Consider the following 6,000-nt stretch of genomic DNA (forward strand, 5'->3'; position numbering starts at 1 on the left):
GGGTTGAAGTACCGCCCGGGGCCTTTCGTGGAGTTTGCATGTTCTCCCTGTGTGTGCTCAGGTTTTCTCCAGGTTCTCCAATAACATGCATGTGAAGTCAATTGGTGATGCTAAATTTCCCCATGGTGTGAGTGTGTGTGGTTGTTTTGTCAGTCAGACAGGCTGGTGTATCCTGCCTTCGCCCACAGTACTCTGGGATGGGCTCCGGCACCCCACAGCCCCGAACAGGATAAGATGGATAGAAGATGGATGAAATCATCAATTATTTTGCCGTTACCTTCAGTTTTCTCGCTTTTGCTCATCTTATAAATTCTCAATATTGAAGTTCAGATTCTCTGCTGAGAGATCCGGTTCAGTGGATGTGAAGCGAATATGACATGTAAGTACAAGTATTAGTACCTGCACACAATATCAGACCAAAGTCTTAAATACTGGTAATAACGGTGGAAGCTCATTTTTACAAAGACCTAACTGTGGACAGAATGAAAACTCTCATAGCCGACTCAATGAGTTCAAGCATTTATCAGCCAACCACGTCTCAAATCTTCACGTTTCAACAACGAGATGCTTGTTAGAAAATATTAAAACAGACAATCCCTGGTAACCCAACTGTGTCAAAATAAAAAAGGTTTATAATCACTGTTAACTGCATAAAGAGCACCAATCTATTCTTCATTTCTTGTGTCTGTTTTAGATTTTTTAAGTGAAAAACAGATTTCGCACCATACTCAACCTTTCTGAACGCTTCACTTCTATTCCATTAACCCTGTCATTTATATTTGTGTGGCTTTTCTAACGACGCAGTTTTATCTGAGCGAGCGGCTTTGCCTTCCTGCAGCCAGCCATGTGAAATTGTTTTCAGCCTCTGCAGCGACTTCAGCTGACACAAAGCTCTTCCAGAGGTCCGGCCTCTCGGCCGCTATGTGTTGTAGAGCCAAAGGTCTCGTTCTGAGCGGTGGCATCCTGCCCGGTCTGGCCTCTTGAGAGGAGCCCTCAGTGGCCCCGTGTTGGTGTAGTGGCTGCCAGGCGCGCTGCTCGCCGCACCCCGCCGCACCCCGCCGCCCTGCCAATCGCCCGCCGCACCGCTCCTCCCGCTGAGGCGCCGCCGCTCTGATTGACAATAATGGGAAGTGGCAGGATCGATGGGAGACAAGAGGAGGGTGTGCGTGAAATTCTCCCGGAGCTTCCAGTCACAGACCAGAGGCTCTGGCAGCGCTCACCTGTCATCCTGCAGCGCCAGGATTAGGACCTGTGACAGCAGCAGCAGCAGCAGCAGTAGCAGCAGCCGGGGACGAGGACGCTGCACTCGCCACCGTCTCTTCTCACATTTAGGCCACAGATTCAATCCAGTAGATCTCCAAGAATGCTTTCAACAATGAATATTGTTTGTTCTTATCATTTAATCCAAAATAATCAACCAGCAGAGAAATCAATATTTGGTGTGAGGATCTTTTGACATCCAAGCTCAGTTCTTAGCACAAAGTTTTGTAAAAAAAAAAGCCTCTCATAGAACTAAGCTGAGGTTTTCTGTGAATCTAATCTCTTTAATATCCTGTTTACACGACAACGGTTCAAGTGAAAATATATCGTTTTTGTTTCAGAAAAGTTTTGCATTTACACAACATTTACACGCAAACAACAGAAATGCTGAAAGCAATGTCGTTTTCATGTTGGGCCACTAGTCAGCGCTGTTGGTTGTTTTTGTCATGAAAGCAGACACATACAAGCAGAGAACAACACCCTATAAACATTATCAATGCTGAGGACACGTTACATTCTAGTGGACAGACGACCAAGTTGGATTACTTAAGACTGTCAATTATAAAACTACCAAGTCCCAGGAGAATATTGACTGGGAATCATGACGCTCTGGAGGAAACATTGTTCTTATTGTCCTTCTACTGAGCATGTGCAGAAAAACTAGTTACTATGCATGGATGTGCATGCCCAGAAGCAGCATTTCTGCCGTCTACAAGGTGATGGGCCCTGAGCGTTTTCAAAAAGTGTCAGTTTTTTCCCATTTTCAAAAAGTTTTTTCAATGGCTCCAAGCACTGTTTTTGTCTCAACAGACCTCCAAAAGACAACAAACGTTTAGTGTTTTCACTTGAAAATGCTGCCGTGTAACCAGGACCTAAGTGAGTCTGCTTCATCTAAATGTATTTATTTATTTCTGAACATGTACAAAACAAAAAAATATACAAACAGACAAACATCTAAATGAGTAGTCCAGAGTTCACACAACACACAGTCCAATTTTACAACATGTACATTACATGTTTGAAAAGGGGGGGTAGAAGAAAAATGTAAATGCATCTGTCGTTTCTGGTGAAGTAGTTTTAATCACTGTAAAAAAAAAAAAAGAACAGAGGTGTGTGTGTGTGTGTGTGTGTGTGTGTGTGTGTGTGTGTGTGTGTGTGTGTGTGTGTGTGTGTGTGTGTGTGTGTGTGTGTGTGTGTGTGTGTGTGTGTGTGTGTGTGTGTTGGGGTGGGGTGGGGGGTGGGGGGGGGGGGGGTTATATTCCCACCTTTCCAACCATTAAATCTTACCCTTATTATTTTACACCGGGACTGAACGCCTCATTACCTGACTGGACTAAAGTGCCGCCCTGCTTCATGCAAAAGTAATTTGCTGAACTGCCAAAAAATCTGAATCCTCAGAAGAAGAAAGAAAGAAAAAAAAAAAGAAAGAAAATCTCACTCACTTAAGCTAAAATTACTGAATTGCATGAACATGATATGTTGAATCCTGTTGGAGAAGTGGCCTCTAATGAGCCTGATAACCCAGTAAAAGTGTCTGATTCCCGGGATTAAAATAGCTGTTAACCTTGTGCCTGAACGTGTGTGTGTGTGCGTGTGTGTGTGTGTGTGTGTGTGTGTGTGTGTGTGTGTGTGTGTGTGTGTGCGTGTGCGTGTGTGCGTGTGCGTGTGTGCGGCGGCGGATGGAGGGCAGGTGTCGTGACAGGAGGGGCACTCCATCCTCTAATTGATCGGCAAAAGATGCACATGAAGAAGACGTTTGAGCAAAATGAAGTCATAACAGTGGATTGAGACATTTATTAAGTCAGACGAAAGGCCCTCAGAAACGTTGAGATTGTTTATTGATTTTTGTGTTTTGGCTGGCTGCGCAGGAGTAATCGCTCGCTCTGCTGCCACGGAGGCTGCGGCGCGGCGCCGGACTGGAGCGAGCAGGTGGAGCCGCTGACTTCCTCCCTAAAAGGAGGCAACTTTAACCAGGCCCAGTCTTCATTACAGCCGCCATTGTTTCAACATCCATACAAAGGTCCTGACCTGATCAGCAGTCAGTCGCTCAGCAGAACAGCATCACTTGTTGTGAGGAGACTCTCCCTGGAAGTCGAGGCGGCTTGCTTTCTTTATGCTTTAACATCCAGCGAGGACATGCTGTGTATGCTGGGAGGGATTCGTGATAAAAGCACAAAGTTAGTGAGAAGTGAGGCAAAATGAGTGTGACCACGGCTCCAGGTGCACAGGAGACTTACTGCAGCTTCACTTTGATTATTTGGAGAAGTAACTTCAGTCAGTCAGTAACTTCTGCAGTAAGAAAAAACTGAGCTGAACAGAAGAATGTAAAGTATATCTTTCCATCACTCCCAGCAAATCAAACATTACCCACATATACTGTACATACTGTTACTCTTCCACTCTTCTTAATTTTTAACCTTATTGTTAATTATTCCGCCACAGGGCCTCCTTGGGGAGGGGATGGGGCCAGCTGTGGTCGCTGTGGTTGTTATTCTCTTGGCCATCTTCACCTCACAGGCCTCCGTTACCGCCGTCCGGGCCGTTTCTGCCTACGAGGTCGCCGTCTCCGCCCTCTCGAACTTGGCCTCGGCCTCGGCCTCCGCCCCAGACTCCGCTGATGCTGCTTCCCAGGTGGTTGCACATGTTGCTCTCTGGCGCCTCACCGTCCCGGGGCCGGTCACTGCAGCTCCTGCCCCGCCGTTGCTGCTGGTGTGTGAAAGAAAGAAAGAACTTTGTGGGATTCTGAACTGATTTCAGAACTGTGTGTGTGTGTGTGTGTGTGTGTGTGTGTGTGTGTGTGTGCGTGCGTGCGTGCGTGCGTGCGTGCGTGCGTGCGTGCGTGCGTGCGTGCGTGCGTGCGTGCGTGTGTGCGTGTGTGTGTGTGTGTGTGTGTGTGTGTGTGTGTGTGTGTGATATATGCAGTAGCTGCATGGATTCTTTCTGATTGTATTTCACTGCAGTTACATCGTGCAAAGTCCAAGCATTCATCTATAAGAGTGCACCTGAATATATGTCTTTTAAATCCCTCGAAAGGTTTTCTGCAATAATACTTAAACATGGTCTGTAAACCATTGAAAGGATTTATCAGAAGAAGATAAAAATGTTTCAGATTTGCTCTGATCTGGGTGATTTGTAAAGAGAAACTATAGGTTACTATGGAAGAAATGAATGAATCTGTTTAAAAACTAAACATTGAATACATCACCTGCCTCACCTGTTAATTGATAATGACAATGATCATCAGCTGATATTATATATATCTGAGCCTATCATGAGCTCAGACTGCAGCTCCCTGAAATTTCACTGCCAGCAGAGGAAATAAAAATGATTTCCCTGTTTCACCACTGTCCCGCCGCAGAGCCTGTGTGTGTGTGTGTGTGTGTGTGTGTGTGTGTGTGTGTGTGTGTGTGTGTGTGTGTGTGTGTGTGTGTGTGTGTGTGTGTGTGTGTGTGTGTGTGTGTGTGTGCGTGTGTGTGTGCGTGTGTGCGTTTGCTGGTGAGTGTTAGGTAGAGTTCAACCATACTGGTGACATCAATCTGCCTGTTCTTTATTAGGCGGAGCAGTGAGGTGTAACTGACTGCATTGTCCACAGATGGACTGAGGCTCCACAGCACCCGGGACCCTGGTCAGCCACCCTGACAATACAATCAATAACCACACTCTCATTATGGAGCCTCGCCTGCCTCCTCCTGCCTCCTCCTGCCTCCTCCTGCCTCCTCTTGTCTTCTCCAACCTCCTCCATCCAGCTCCTTCCTCCTCCTGTCTCCTCCAACCTCCTGCATCCAACCCTTTGCCTCCTCCTTCCTCCTCCTGTCTCCCCCTCCCTCCTTCTCTTACTCCCTTTCCTCCTCCTGCCTCCTTCCACCTCCTCCTTCCTCCTCCTTGCCTACCGGCCCCTCTGAGCCACCCTCTGTGTTTCCTTCACTTCCTGTTTCAGTCCTTCCCTCCCTGTGTCACCTCTGTGTTTGCCGGATGGATTCTTTCCTCTGAGACTATAAAGGGTGGAGGGAGGCTGAAGATGTCCCGGCTGCTGCTCCTCACGCTGCGGTGGCGTTGGGTCGTCGGGCCGGACAGTAGCAGGTGACAGTGATCCAGCGTGGAGCCTGGGGCCTATAAATGGTAATGCCCTCCACTTGCCTTCCTCATAAAGCATAATAAAAGGAGGTTATAAATCCTACCAATTAGCTGCGTCCATCAGTCGCCTTAATTGGAGTGTCGTGACTGGCTAGGGGATGACCTTGTGTGCCGGAGAGCCAAAGACAGACGAGGGAGCCGAGGGGGGTGGGATGGGGGTGGGGGGGCAGGTGGGGCATCTACGTGGATGCAGCAGACTTGGGCTTCTTTAAATCAACTCCATCCCACAGTTACAGGCCGTGCTGCAGCTAAGGGTCGGCCAATGTGGTGGTGGAACGTTTGTGCTGACTGGCCACGTTGACGTCGTTAGTGCGAGAGCGAATTCATTTAGCTGAACTTCAGAGTCTCTTGTAGGAATGTGAAACAATATGGGCTGTACCGGACGTAAATACGTACGATCTCTGTTGAGAGACTGCAGTGTGCTGCAGTGTGGGTCAGCAGGTGGTAGAGTCCAGGTGGAGTCCAGGGTATACGTGGTTATAAATACGGCCACTTCCAACCCCCCTGATGCCCCACGATGAAGCCACCATCCTCTCCCTCTGGCAAGGACTCACTGCATTGACTGATTTGATTAGTTAATGTTGATGTTTACCACGCTGCATGAGG

Source organism: Lipophrys pholis (assembly GCF_963383615.2).
Source record: "Lipophrys pholis genome assembly, chromosome: 14".
Lineage (NCBI taxonomy): Eukaryota > Metazoa > Chordata > Actinopteri > Blenniiformes > Blenniidae > Lipophrys > Lipophrys pholis.